This window comes from Lissotriton helveticus (genome assembly GCF_964261635.1).
Source record: "Lissotriton helveticus chromosome 1_1 unlocalized genomic scaffold, aLisHel1.1 SUPER_1_unloc_32, whole genome shotgun sequence".
In the NCBI taxonomy this organism is placed as follows: domain Eukaryota; kingdom Metazoa; phylum Chordata; class Amphibia; order Caudata; family Salamandridae; genus Lissotriton; species Lissotriton helveticus.
Genome location: NW_027611673.1, coordinates 1,959,079 through 1,974,257, shown reverse-complemented (window position 1 = coordinate 1,974,257; position 15,179 = coordinate 1,959,079). Strand labels below are relative to the sequence as shown.

General features: G+C 49.8%; 1 protein-coding gene across 2 annotated transcripts in view; it reads right to left on the bottom strand.

Moving 5' to 3' along the window:
* The window catches only part of LOC144805914 (uncharacterized), a 294,406-nt gene that overhangs the window by 40,687 nt on the left and 238,540 nt on the right, over positions 1–15,179 (bottom strand). The window contains exon 1 of one of the 2 annotated variants that reach the window (XM_078672385.1): positions 2,786–2,918. The exons of the other annotated variant lie outside the window; for it this stretch is intronic. The gene's annotated coding sequence lies outside the window, so the exon portion shown is untranslated. Of the gene's footprint in view, positions 1–2,785; positions 2,919–15,179 lie in introns of those variants that run through there. 2 annotated transcript variants of the gene reach the window in all.

Here is a 15,179-nt window from a genome sequence, read left to right as displayed (position 1 = left end):
CACTGGGGGCTAGTTTTGCTGTGGTGTTGCTATATCACCCCCCAGCAACAAAAGAGGCAGGGAGTTGGTCCGTCAAAATTCTCAGGCCTGGTTTGGGTTCCCAGTCCGGCCCTGACCCAGAGGAACAACATTTCCTCCTTGCACATACTGAACATCATTATTTTGCACACCAACGCCGTGCATATCCAAATTCACACCAGCAACAAACCCAGAATCAAAACAAGAATACAATCCGTGAGAACCACTTTCGTCACCCGTTTGGAAAATTTTTGTCTGAGCCATCATTATTTTTATTTTGATCTTCTTCTGCTTAGTAATAAAATTGTCACTAGAGTACTTTGGTTACAACAAAATCTCATCCAGAATGTTGGTCTGCAGCCCCTCACATTTTGCTGGATATGTGCACTAACATCTGGATGCAACGCTAAATGATGCGTCCTCTTTTACCCGGTCTTCGACTTTGCAATATTGTCTGCAAATCTACAATAATCTCTTGTAATATATAATAAAATATTTGGAGGCGCTTCACTCTGTGGCTCTTCAATTAGCCAGTTTACAAACAACTTACACTCATTCCACAAATCTCTTGGAACAACAATTAACAAACTTAAACTCAGCTCTCGATCACCCTGCCCTGACAAACAGGTCTCATCTCCACTGCATCCCTCCTGGAGAGGGCCCCACCTCCTTTGAACCACCCAAACACAGGACAGGCCTCACTTCATCTGCACCCCTGGACAGGCCTCTCCCCCTCTGCACCCCTGGACAGGCCTCACCTCCTCTGCACCCCTGGACAGGCTTCACCTCCTCTGACCCCTGGACAGGCCTCACCTCCTCTGCACCCCTGAAAGGCCGCTCCTCCTCTGCCCCCTGGACAGGCCTCACCTCCTCTGCACCCCAGGCCAGGCCTCACCTCCTCTGACCCCTGGACAGGCCTCACCTCCTCTGCACCCCTGGACAGGCCTGCACCCCTGGACAGGCCTCACCTCCTTTGCACCCCTTGACAGGCCTCACCTCCTCTGCACCCCTGGACAGGCCTCTCCTCCTCTGCACCGCTAGACAGGCCACACCTCCTCTGCACCCCTGGACATGCCTCACCTCCTCTGCCCACCTGGACAGGCCTTACCTCCTTTGCACACATGGACAGGCCACACCTCCTCTGCACCCCTGGACATGCCTCACCTCCTCTGCACCCCTGGACAGGCCTCACCTCATCTGCACCCCTGGACAGGCCTCACCTCATCTGCACCCCTGGCCTCACCTCCTCTGCTCCCCTGGACAGGCCTCGCCTCCTCTGCACTCTTGGACAGGCCTCACAGGCCTCGCCTCCTCTGCACCCCTGGACAGGCCTCTCCTCCTCTGCACTACAGGACAGGCCTTTCCTCCTCTGCACCCCTGGACAGGCCTCTCCTCCTCTGCACCCTTGGACAGGCCTCACCTCCTCTGCTTCCCTGGACAGGCCTCTCCTCCTCTGCACCCCTGGACAGGCCTCACCTCTTCTGCACCCCTGGAAAGGCCTCTCCTCCTCTGCCCCCTGGACAGGCCTCACCTCCTCTGACCCCTGGACAGGCCTCACCTCCTCTGCACCCCATGACAGGCCTGCACCCCTGGACAGGCCTCACCTCCTTTGCACCCCTTGACAGGCCTCACCTCCTCTGCACCCCTGGACAGGCCTCTCCTCCTATGCACCGCTAGACAGGCCACACCTCCTCTGCACCCCTGGACATGCCTCACCTCCTCTGCCCACCTGGACAGGCCTTACCTCCTTTGCACACATGGACAGGCCACACCTCCTCTGCACCCCTGGACATGCCTCGCCTCCTCTGCACCCCTGGACAGGCCTCACCTCATCTGCACCCCTGGACAGGCCTCACCTCATCTGCACCCCTGGCCTCACCTCCTCTGCTCCCCTGGACAGGCCTCGCCTCCTCTGCACTCCTGGACAGGCCTGTGCACCCCTAGACAGGCCTCTCCTCCTCTGCACCCCTGGACAGGCCTCTCCTCCTCTGCCCACCTGGACAGGCCTTACCTCCTTTGCACACATGGACAGGCCACACCTCCTCTGCACCCCTGGACATGCCTCACCTCCTCTGCACCCCTGGACAGGCCTTACCTCCTTGGCACACATGGACAGGCCACACCTCCTCTGCACCCCTGGACAGGCCTCACCTCATCTGCACCCCTGGCCTCACCTCCTCTGCTCCCCTGGACAGGCCTCGCCTCCTCTGCACTCCTGGACAGGCCTCACAGGCCTCGCCTCCTCTGCACCCCTGGACAGGCCTCACCTCCTCTGCACCCCTGGACAGGCCTCACATCCTCTGCTCCCCTGGACAGGCCTCTCCTCCTCTGCACCCCTGGACAGGCCTCACCTCCTCTGCTCCCCTGGACAGGCCTCTCCTCCTCTGCACCCCTGGACAGGCCTCTCCTCCTCTGCACCCCTGAAAAGGCCTCTCCTCCCCTGCACGCACCGGGACAGGCCTCTCCTCCTCTGCACCCCTGGAAAGGCCTCTCCTCCTCTGCACCCCTGAAAAGGCCTCTCCTCCTCTGCACGCACCGGGACAGGCCTCTCCTCCTCTGCACCCCTGGAAAGGCCTCTCCTCCTCTTCACCCCTTGACAGGCCTCTCCTCCTCTGACCCTGGGCAGGCCTCACCTCCTCCGCTCCCCACTCAGCCTCAACAGCAGGAAGAGCTGAGCTCTCCTGACCTCCCCATGAATGCCAGGGGGGGGGGGGATCTGATCCATGGATTCATAAATTGCAGCCAAGTGAGTTGGCAGCTCTCCTACCTGAGCAGAAACCTGTCCAGGCTCTCTCCTCCTCCTGGGGGGCAGATCTGGGGTCTGAGGGGGGGTCTGTGAGGGTCTGTAGATGAGGGTAACTGCAAACACAGACAGACAGGGTCCCTTCCTCCTCTGCAACAGGCTGGACACTGAGCACAGGGAAAAAGTGATGTCACCCCCGCTGCTGGTGCTGTCTCTGCCACCGCTGACCCGGAAGAGGAAACCCTTCTCTTTTTCATTCAAAGTGCAGCTCAGTGGGTTTCATCAGCAGGCGAGGAGCGCCCTCTGGTGGCCGCTGACGGAACCACCGCCTCCAGGCTCCAGCAGTGAATACATTTTACATAAACAAGCATTTATACCTGTAAAGACCTGGGATTTCAGATGTCTCAGACGGGAATGTTTTTAAGGGTCAGACAGTTCAAGTACAGGGCCTCACCCTTGGCTGCTGCTGTAAAAAAGCATTTATAGCTTCACTTCAGATGAGCATCTTCCAAACATTGTTGTATAGGACTTAAGAGTATTTACAGAAAGGTGACAACTGGAAGCGACAGTCCGTATTTCAATGAATATATCTGTATTTCATTGAATATATCTGTATTTCAATGAATATATCTGTATTTCAATGAATGTATCTGTATTTCAATGAATATATCAGAATATCGGTCAGTTTTCCAATTAAACTGGGCAGCTTATTTATTCTTTTAAATAATTTATTTGCAGTTGTTCAAATCCACAACGTCCTAGATAGCAAAGTAAACAGAGGTAAATACCATGGAGTTTAAGACACCAGATCAGTGACAATGAGGCATAGGTCGTGTGTCAAAGCGACAATTGAAGGAGCTTATTTCTAATTTTCTTGTGTCTGTGGCTTATTCCTTATATTTGATACGGTTTTATATCCTCAAACAAGACTGAAATGTAGGCCCTAATTAGGTTTTGAGTTTCTGATTTAAGAGCACAGCTGTCTCCTAAAATATTAAGATAGCGGTCTCTTCCAGGCTTTGTTTTTTTGTTTCCAGTAACCACCATCCTCTCTCAACAAAGATTCACTGACAAAAAATAAAGCAAGAAATCTTTGAAACAATTAATTCCTAAGATAGGGCAACCAAGTATGAACCAGAAGTTTCTCACACAGTTTATATTGTATCATAAAAATGAGTGGGTGTTACTGGTCTGAGGAACAGGGGAGGGGCATTTCATTACTCGAAAATATTCTACTCCTTCACATAGGCCCCTATATCACAGTACGCTCGTCATCAATACACCATTGATTAGTGAGTGCGTCAACTCTTTGTAGCATTGTCATGCAAGAAGCCTTGAGTGCCTCGACAGTGACATTATTTCGGACGTGCCTACATCAGAGCCCTCAAGCCTCACTCATCATGAGTGACACTAACACATTTGAAGGTCGGTCTGAAGTCTCACTCAAACCTGGCCCATTCTTCCAAACTATGGGGATTAACTAGAACTTCACACATGACTATTCTGCACAGAGCAGACCCTCAGTCCCACTTTTTGGTGGCAAACGTTTCTCATATTTCACCATGACTACTGCACACAGTTCAGTAGAATGTTAAATTGAATGTTTATTTTAGTGAGACTTGGTTGCAATTTCATCACTTTACATGTGTTCTGATCATGTCTATAAATTCAGTAATGTCTCTTCCTTTGGATTTGTCAAAGTCAAATGTTAAGTGACACCACTCCCTGTGTCTTTTTTTAAATACCTCGAATCTTTATTGATTTTTCATATACAATGAGCATATAATAGGTATGAAAGTTTATCGATTCCACAGAGTCCAAGATACTGTGTAAACTAGAACTTGTGAGAAGACATTGAAAACAGGAAAAACAGTAAATGAAATAAACCCTCTAGATAGAGGTGATGTGGCTCAGAAGATCCCGCAAATGATCAGGGAAGGAGGATGAGGGAGAACACGAGGGGAAGGGACATGGGGACAGGAAAGAAATATGTTAGGGAGCCGAGGCCAGGGCCGGTTTCGGTGTCCAGTCGGTCCGTGGCTTGCTCTATCACAATAGTGCCTGCCACAACCGGTATTTATGTCCTCTAGCCCCAATCCTGGGGAGGGGGGCGTTTGCATTATGTTGTCGATTTTACTCTGGTCTGGGTTCTGAGGAAGGCAAAAAGAATCCAAAATTATTATTAGAAGCTGAGTCAGCCTGTGTCTTATCGGCGTGCGTAGCTGGTCCTCAAATGTTGATAACGTAACTGCCATCAGCTGCAGACAGAGCTAGGCACACGTGGATCCATGAGGCTGCACTTTGCCTGCTGATATGTTCTGGCAAGGCTTGCCACGCTTATTCATAATTGCAGCGAGGCAGACATTCCAGCATATCCCAAAAGGGCCACCAGCTTTGCAGCAGGCAGCAGCAGTGAATGTACTCTTTCCTGGTGTGCTTGAGCCTGCCATAGTCAGGTCAAGTGTCTGCTGCATCCTAGCGCCAGATATCAGAGTGACAACTCAGACGACTTTATGTCTGCAGCCAGCAGACTCTCATGCAGGTGGACAGCAGCCCTGAGCCGGGGCCTCAGCACACGCACCACTGCCACGTCACCAGTGAAGCGCTCCGATGGGCAGACACATTCCCCCAGGCACTTGTGAACTGGCAGCCTGGGAGAGGCCCGCACTTAGGGCCCGATTCACAAATGTAAACTGAGACGGAAGTCGCAACTTTTGGTACTCACAAAAGGTATTTACGTGTAGTAAAGTTAGACTTTTGTCTCAGTTTAATTTAAGTTTTGGTCTTAAGTATAACTGAGTGAAAACTTAAGTTAAACTGAGAAAAAGTCTAACTTTACTACTCGTAAATGCCCTTTGTGAATATCGAAAGTCGTAAAGGTAGACTTTCGTCTCAGTTTACCTTTGAGAATCGGGCCCTGAGTCTGTACTGAAGTTCTCTCTGACCGCTGCAGGCATATGTTTTAACAGTAGTAGGCCATAATTCCAATTAGTTTACACCAAAATGAGACATAGGCATAGTTTTCCTAATTTATATCTCACTCATTTGAAATGGACAGAAATGTTATGCATGTAGGGGAACTTGTTACATCCTCAAGAGAGAGAGAATGAAACAGGCATGAAAAAATATGAGATGAATTTGTGTCTTCAGTGACTTCTTAGAGTTTCTCGTTACTCAAATGGGTGTAATTTCTGATATTTATGTTTCCCTACATGTTTCATTGCTTGATTTTAAGTGTCACACATAATCATTGAAATGTCACCCATAATTGCACTGAAATTATGAAAATGTCACACATACGCAATCAGAAACCTTGGCAGCTCCGTGGATGTTTTTAGGATACACGCATTCAAGTGCAGGCCTCACACGTGGTTGCTGCTGTAGAAAAGTAGTTATAGCTTCACTTCACATGAGCATCTTCCAAAACCTGATATCGAGAACTAAAAGTATTTACAGAAAGCTGACAACTGTAAGTGACAAATTGCATTTCATGGAATAAAAGAGAATATTGGTCAGTGGTACAATTTTTAAGAACTTTATTGGGTTTTTTCAAATGCACAGCGCGGTTCATAGCAAAGCAAACAGGGAAAAATATCACACAGTTTTATGCACTAGATCAAATAAAGTGTGTGGCAGAGTTCATGTGTCAGAGTAAACATTTAAAGGAAAGCTTGCTAGTTTTCCTATATCTGTGGTAAATTTCTTATATTTAATATGGTTTTACATCTTTGAACAAGATTGAAATTGTGGCCTAAATTAGGTGTAGAGTTTCTGGTTTAAGAGCACAATGGCCTCTTAAAATATTACGTTTGCGGCGGCCACTGTCAGGCATTGATACTTGGGACTGTCTCTTTGTTTGTTGCGTTGTTGACCACTTCCCTCTCTCAATCAATTCAATACTTTATTTTGCATAAAAGTACTTAAAACATTTACAATAATTTAATAAAAAGACATTAAATATGAAATAGTGCCAGTACAGGGATAAAAATATCTTACAACATGACACTCACAAAGATGACTGCATCAAAGAGCTGGTACTGGACGTCATTGCTGATATAATTGTTTTTCTAGGTTGATACAGTCCCCATGTTTTGTCTGCAGCCCCCCTTGGTCCAGTTTGATATCTCTGACTCACGTACGCTGTTGTGTAGTTCCTTTAAATCTATAGAGGATCTGCACGTTAAGACAACATAAACTGTGGGATTGGGGTCCAGACTGATGCCAGACACCCCCACCGGGTATGTTCGCCTTTATACCAGCAAGCTCACAGTGCCACTAGGAACTCCTCTTACGAAGGACGGAATAGTTTCTGGCAACTATCGAACATGACTTCTCTGTCCCATCAGGTATCATGAAAAAAGTACAGAACTTTTCGCTCAGTCACTCGTGCTCACTTTGTCTCAGAGAGATACACAGAATAAACAGTGGGGACATTTCAAGAAGCATTTATTGAACAAGCATCATTCCAGTTAAAAATATGTGTGCTGAAACAACCATAAGACAGAAACAGATATAAACGATTATAAGCACCAACAGAGTAAATGGATGGTAGATTTCTACCATAGTGCTAAAACAATGAACATATGCAAGCTTATAAAAACATAACAGTAATAATGTGCGCTCTACAATGCAAACACTAACTAGATGTACCTAAATGAACCTAGCATGTATGTATGTGTACAGCCAAGAATCCCCCTAAGATAAAACCAACCCTATTACCTGGTGTGAGAGAATGAAGGAGCCCGTCTTGGTCTCGAGATGGACACCGCGCAAGGGATGTCAGACCACTGCGTGCTGGAGTGTCTGCGTGCAGGCAATGTACAAATTCGTCTTGACCCTGCTCCTCATGGAAACAATCCAGCCCTAACTGCCAAGGCAGGTCCTCCCTGGACTAGAAACAAGCATCCTAGGATTAGTTTTGAGGTATCGCTCCTCATCAGCCAGGCTAGCTTGAATACCGTGGCCCAGTGAGCCTGAGACCAATATCTGTCCTGAGCTCCAAAGTTCCAATGTTTGTCTTCATGTTTCTTCCTTTTTAATTTAGAACATTCTACCCTCAGTGGGTGGAATATTCTAATAGCTTTATAGCCTTTCTGCCTCAGGGTATACCGGTTGTTAAAGGCCCTGAACCTGAGGTTTAGGCCCGAGCCGCAGGCCCTCGTCAGCAGGCTATTAAGCTAATGTAAGGCCTGCCTGACTAGAACAGTATGTTGGGCAATCATGCATTTGATTGCATGTTTAAAACAGAACTTAACTGCAATGCTTAAATGAGTCTAGACATATTTAAACATTGTCACTTGAATAGAATAATTGTGAAAAATTCTAAGGGGCGCCCTATGATTGCTGGTAGGAAGGGGAGGGGTGGTAATAAAAGGTGTTAAGACCACTGGTCTAGGGTGTTCCTCATCGGAGAGGTGTGAGGGGCCTGATGTAACACTGTTGGTTGGTCAAATCATAAAGGGAAGGGCAGAGATACTCAAAGCCGATGGATTTCAATGTCGAACCTGTTCATCACCACTTAATCATCCTCACTGATCGCAATAAGTGACTGGATCAGGCCCCTCCTACTATGTCCAGATGGGCTGCCGATGGCTATATCCAGCACAGGTTTGTAAATCAAATCAAGGTTTAAGATGTAAAACATTGTAGTAATGGAAACATGTAAACTTTACAAAGGAGTGGTGATGGTGATCCCAAGCCCTGATCAACACTGTTAGTATTACTAGCAAGAGTGTGTAAATTTATGTGCTAACAGTGCCCCTCCGTGGAAAAGGTCAGCCATACCGTGACTCTCTCCCTATCAAACCCAACCTATTCTAGACTCTCTCCAGCAGAACCTGCAGACGGCTGGCGAGTGAACACTAAGCACTCTCTCACAAACCCAACCTATTCTAGACTCCCTCCATCAGGACCCGCAGACGGCTGGCGAGTGAACACTAAGCACTCTCTCACAAACCCAACCTATTCTAGACTCCCTCCATCAGGACCCGCAGACGGCTGGCGAGTGAACACTAAGCACTCTCTCACAAACCCAACCTATTTTACTCTCTCCAGCAGGACCCGCAGACGGCTGGTGAGTGAACACAAAGCACTCTCTCACAAACCCAACCTATTCTAGACTCTCTCCAGCAGGACCTGCAGACGGCTGGCGAGTGAACACTAAGCACTCTCTCACAAACCCAACCTATTGAAGACTCTCTCCAGCAGGACCTGCAGAAGGCTGGCGAGTGAACACTAAGCACTCTCTCACAAACCCAACCTATTCTTAACTCTCTCCAGCAGGACCTGCAGACGGCTGGCGAGTGAACACTAAGCACTCTCTCACAAACCCAACCTATTCTAGACTCTCCAGCAGGAACCTGCAGACGGCTGGTGAGTGAACACTAAGCACTCTCTCACAAACCCAACCTATTCTAGACTCTACAGCAGGACCTGCAGACGGCTGGCGAGTGAACACTAAGCACTCTCTCACAAACCCAACCTATTCTAGACTCTACAGCAGGACCTGCAGACGGCTGGCGAGTGAACACTAAGCACTCTCTCACAAACCCAACCTATTTTACTCTCTCCAGCAGGACCCGCAGATGGCTGGTGAGTGAACACAAAGCACTCTCTCACAAACCCAATCTATTCTAGACTCTCTCCAGCAGGACCTGCAGACGGCTGGCGAGTGAACACTAAGCACTCTCCCACAAACCCAACCTATTCTAGACTCTCTCCAGCGGGACCTGCAGACGGCTGGCGAGTGAACACTAAGCACTCTCTCACAAACCCAACCTATTCTAGACTCTCTCCAGCAGGACCTGCAGACGGCTGGCGAGTGAACACTTAGCACTCTCTCACAAACCCAACGTATTCTAGACTCTCCAGCAGGAACCTGCAGACGGCTGGTGAGTGAACACTAAGCACTCTCTCACAAACCCAACCTATTCTAGACTCTACAGCAGGACCTGCAGACGGCTGGTGAGTGAACACTAAGCACTCTCTCACAAACCCAACCTATTCTAGACTCTACAGCAGGACCTGCAGACGGCTGGCGAGTGAACACTAAGCACTCTCTCACAAACCCAACCTATTTTACTCTCTCCAGCAGGACCCGCAGACGGCTGGTGAGTGAACACAAAGCACTCTCTCACAAACCCAACCTATTCTAGACTCTCTCCAGCAGGACCTGCAGACGGCTGGCGAGTGAACACTAAGCACTCTCTCACAAACCCAACCTATTCTAGACTTTCTCCAGCGGGACCTGCAGACGGCTGGCGAGTGAACACTAAGCACTCTCTCACAAACCCAACCTATTCTAGACTCTCTCCAGCAGGATCTGCAGACGGCTGGCGAGTGAACACTAATGACTCTCTCACAAACCCAACCTTTTCTAGACTCTCTCCAGCGGGACCTGCAGACGGCTGGCGAGTGAACACTAAGCACTCTCTCACAAACCCAACCTATTCTAGACTCTCTCCAGCAGGACCTGCAGACCGCTGGCGAGTGAACACTAAGCACTCTCTCACAAACGCAACCTATTCCTAACTCTCTCCATCAGGACCTGCAGACGGCTGGCGAGTGAACACTAAGCACTCTCTCACAAACCCAACCTATTCTAGACTCTATAGCAGGACATTCAGACGGCTGGCGAGTGAACACTAAGCACTCTCTCACAAGCCCAACCTATTGTAGACTCTCTCCAGCAGGACCTGCAGACGGCTGGCGAGTGAACACTAAGCACTCTCTCACAAACCCAACCTATTCTAGTCTCTACAGCAGAAACCTGCAGACGGCTGGCGAGTGAACACTAAGCACTCTCTCACAAACCCAACCTATTCTAGACTCTATAGCAGGCCCTGCAGACGGCTGGCGAGTGAACACTAAGCACTCTCTCACAAACCCAACCTATTCTAAACTCTCCTCAGCAGGACCTGCAGACGACTGGCGAGAGAAAACTAAGCACTCTCTCACAAACCCAACCTATTCTAGACTCTCCTCAGCAGGACCTGCAGACGGCTGGCGAGTGAACACTAAGCACTCTCTCACAAACCCAACCTATTCTAGACTCTAAAGCAGAACCTGTAGAAGACTTGTAAGCGACCAACAGACACTCCCTCTGTCAACTCCGCCTTATTCCAACCCTTTTAAACAACACCTGGAGAAGACGGGTGGGTGAGCACTTCAGGCAAATGCAACAAAACTAGGGCTGCTGATTGACCCCGATTGCAGGCCCAGAGTGGCTGATCCACAAAGGCTAGATGGATCCCATGTGTGGGCAGAAACTTCACCGGTTTTTGCCCAGAAATGCTTAGTGTTCATAGGAGACAGGTTCTGAAAGAGCATGTGTGTTGAGTGCTTATGACCCTTGTCCCTCTTACAATAATTTATTGACAGTACACATATCACTAGTACAGCGGCTGGTGTCAAATTCTTGAAGGGGGAAGAGTCACGTTCCCTAAACCACTGCAGTTAGAGCTGACGCTAGGAAACCACCCAACCTTCAAGTAACTTGGTTTCCGCTGGTTCTTTTGGTATGGCATATCTCAACAAAAGGAGAGAGAGGGTTTTAGGGCACTCTTAGTCCCCAAGCAATATACAGGTAATCAAAAGAAGTGTGACCATAAAGATAAAGTATATAAAGGAGGTGGGTGTCGCACGTGAAGTCTGAGGCCAGGTGTTAGTGGTCCGATGGTAAGACCAAATTTCAAGAAAAAATACACTGTTTTTTCAGGAAACCCTCACTCACCCTAGTGGTGACATGCTTCATCATCGGGTCCACCGGGAGAGATCGAATACCTCCCCGGTGTGCTGCGACGCCAGGAGACTGCGGAGCAGGTTTTTGTGTGAAGATGAAGTGTGAAAAAATATACTGAGGTTAAAAATGTCAGAGGTTGTACCAAACAAAACTTTATTCATTGGTCAACCTGACATATTAAAAATGAGATATGTGAAGGGAAACTAGCCAATTACTTTATACTGGTGTTTACCCTGTAAAGAAGGTCAACATGTTTCTGCCCGTTTTTATGTTTTACTTTACTGGGCTTTCATCAGGACCGGTAAGCGAGTGTGCCAATGACAGGAGGGGCGCGCTAAGGCCCGCCCTGCCAATGGTCGTGAAAGTTAAAAATAGCACTATGTGTAAATTGGTGCAAAAAGAAAAAGAAACAAACTCATAAGTAGTGGGGTTTTACCTCTTTTGCGAGGAACCTAGGAGTCTGTAGGTAGAAAAAATGACAGACAGACAAATACAAACATAAACACAAAGATATCGTATCATTGGTTTGTGCATATGTACAGTGGCCATAAAGAGTGACTTTGTGGCTTGACACGTGCTAGCATACCTATCAAGGGCCGTGGCCGGTATGTCTGGGTTGCGTAGTTGAACTCATGCCGAAATCCGAAGTGGAGGGGCCTCAACTAACGCTGATTAAATCTATTCAGCGCAGGCTGTTGCATATGTGTGGTATAGCAACAGTGGCTAAACAGGCAGACTAGTCATGTCTAAGTCTACTTGTGAGGAAGTACAAGAAATATCTTGCTACCTATGGTGGGGTGTCAGGGAATGAACCCCGAAGGAAAAGCAACGTTGAGGCAGCGTCCCGGTGCGATGCGCCGTGACACTGCTGGCCGTGGTATATACATTACCCACGCACACAACACAAAATACAAGATATAGGATGAATGTCCTCACTTGTAAAGAAATAGATCCACGCCCCATAGAACACAGGAGGGGGGTGGGAGCGACAATGGCACACCCTGTAAATAAGGGGGAGAGAGAAACAAATACACACAAAGGAGAATTTTAGAACTGGCAGGATTCCATTCATACAACTTATCTGGTTCGAATGATGTCTCCAAAGTAAGGTCTCTTACGCCCGCAACGCTCAGCACCCGCTCGGCACCTAGCTTCACCCTCGCTGGATCTCGTGGATCCATTGCGACGGGCGAGCGAGGCGTATGAAGGGCGGTGGCTGCGTGCGGGCCAATCAGGCGCCTTACATGAAAGGGAGGCTTGGAGCCCAAAGACGTTAAGCCAAGGGTGGACGAAGGAAGGTACTCGCGTAATCTCGTGAGAGGTCTTGAAAGCGAGGCTTGCATTGAAGCGCAAGCTTTGATCTAAGGAAGGGCGGGGTCCGCCCTTGATTCTATGTCAGGACGGAGGCGAGGATTATGCAGTCCTTTCTTCTCTTTATTATAATAGCAGATTCAAAGAAAAACATAAACATTCTGGAACTACAACTCCCATGAGCACATGGGGCACAGTGTCCATAGTAACCGCCAGCCAATGGTGATGGAGTCCTTGGTATAACTGGCTGTGACGTCCCTTCCGCTTCCTCTTTCTTCTCTTCTTGTCAGATAAGTCACTTTCATACCTTTCTGACTTGTGTGGTATTTTTTATTGTTTGAGATTCTTTAAGCGATCTGACCTAAGCTTTTAGGCTATGCTTCTTGATGTGTGCTTACTAGCGCTGTTGAGCTTCACTATCTTTCTGACTTGTGTGGTATTTTTTATTGCTGAGATTAGCTAGGCGATTGTCCTAGGCTTTTATACTATGTTTTATTGTTGATATTAGTTAGGCGATCGGCATAAGCCTTTATACTATGTTCTTGAAGTGCGCTTATTAGCGCTGTCGAGCCGGCAGAGTGACGCGCGCCAGGCGCTGCTTGCGCCGTTCCTGCCGCTTCCATCGCGGACCGTGTGAGGCGCGCCCTCGCGCTTTCCCCGGCTCTGTGGGGCGCCGTAGTGTGCGGAGAAGCTGCGCTCGCGGTCTTCTTCCCATCCTTGCGGCGTGCTGAGGCGGTCTTCCTTTCGCCTCACCAACCCTCGCCTGACACCCTCTGTGGTGATCCTCGACTGCGCGTTGCGCGCGACGCCATCTGGTGGCGGACGCGGGTACTGCACCTGCATTTCGAGCACATAGGCTGCAAGAGCATCGGCGAGGGGGCTGCCCTATTGTATTTTAGGATAAGGGCGTTTGGTGCTCACACCCTCACAATATACAACCTCAGTGTAGGCAATAAACCCCGTTCAGGAGGCAAACAATGTATGATTCTTCCAACCCTTGCCGCCGGCGGTGGGTCGCGCGTTTCACAGACCCTGTCACGGTGCTGGCGCCCTGGCGGGAAGGAGTGGACACTGTTGACCATTGACCATTAGTTTTCCCGGGGTGTCTGGTGCCGCAGGGCATGTCGTTCGCGGACCTAGAGGCGCGCAGGGTGGGGCAGGAGTCTGCTAAACGTCACGCGGGGCACCTGGGGGGGAGTTGACCGCTTGCGAGACTCCTCCAGTAAGAGTGCGCGGACGCTAACACATATACCCTACCGGGAGGGGTTCTTCCCCGGAGAAGATGGCGACGAGGTCGCCCCGGAGACGGACCATGAGGATGGTTTCCCCTTGGAGGGAGAGGGTGTTATGGATGAGGACTCCCCGGAGGATGTGGAGGAGCTTTTTCCGACGGCCTCTGGGGGCCAGAGAGGGGGATGAGTTTACCACCCTCGAGTGTAGGAATGGATCCTGGATCCTAAGCTGGCGACGTATGTCGCGGGTAACGTTCGCCAACCTCCGGCCCGGGAGGTTTAGACGCGCCTGCGGGGCGCAAGCCCTCGCCCAATATGGGGGACAGGTTGGCTGCCACCCCGGATGTTACCAGCAAGGCGAAATGTTCTGCGCGTTCTTTGCGGAGTTCATTGCGGCTCCTGAGAAGGGCATAGTTCGCTTTTGGCTTAGCTGTCAGTATGAGCTCCGGGACGCGGCGGGCCCCGGGACTCAGATCTTCCAGTTGGCCGTGGGGGCCAGGGAACCGGGGACGTCGATGTCCACGGAGGTCGTGGCAGGCTGGGCAGCGCGAGCCCTGTGCTTCTTGGGTACGGCGAACTGTGCATTGGTGGAGGCGCAGAGGAGGTCTCTCCTCATTACAATAGATTCTAGGCTTGGGGACCGGGCCTACTCAACTGTAGGGCCTTTTGCAGGAGGCAAGTTGTCTGGCGAACCTTTTTTATTGATTTAGTCAAACCCGTCCTCACTTTCTCCGCTCTGGCCAGAGCACGGACATCAGCTAAACCGATATCCTCGGATGGGTTTCTGCTGGGACCGTAAGAGGCCCTAATGCTAACAATACCAGCAGAGTCGTACAACAAAGGGCCTTCCGTGGCGGAGCCGACGCACCAGGAGGTTCCCCCCCCTGGTTTTCCTCCGGACACCCTGGGAGGGGGTGGGGGGAGGCCTCCAAGCAGCCCGGGTTTCCGGACAGAGTTCTACGGTTCACCCCGACGGGGTGCAATCCCTCGCCCTCTAGTTTACCCTCCGAGGGCAGGGTTTCTGCTCGGCAACGGAAATACATTTTGGTCCAGAAGGACAAAGGAATTCGCCCGGTTCTGACCCTGCTGCACTTCGTCAAACGGCCGGTCTACTGCCACTTCAAGGGAGGGGATT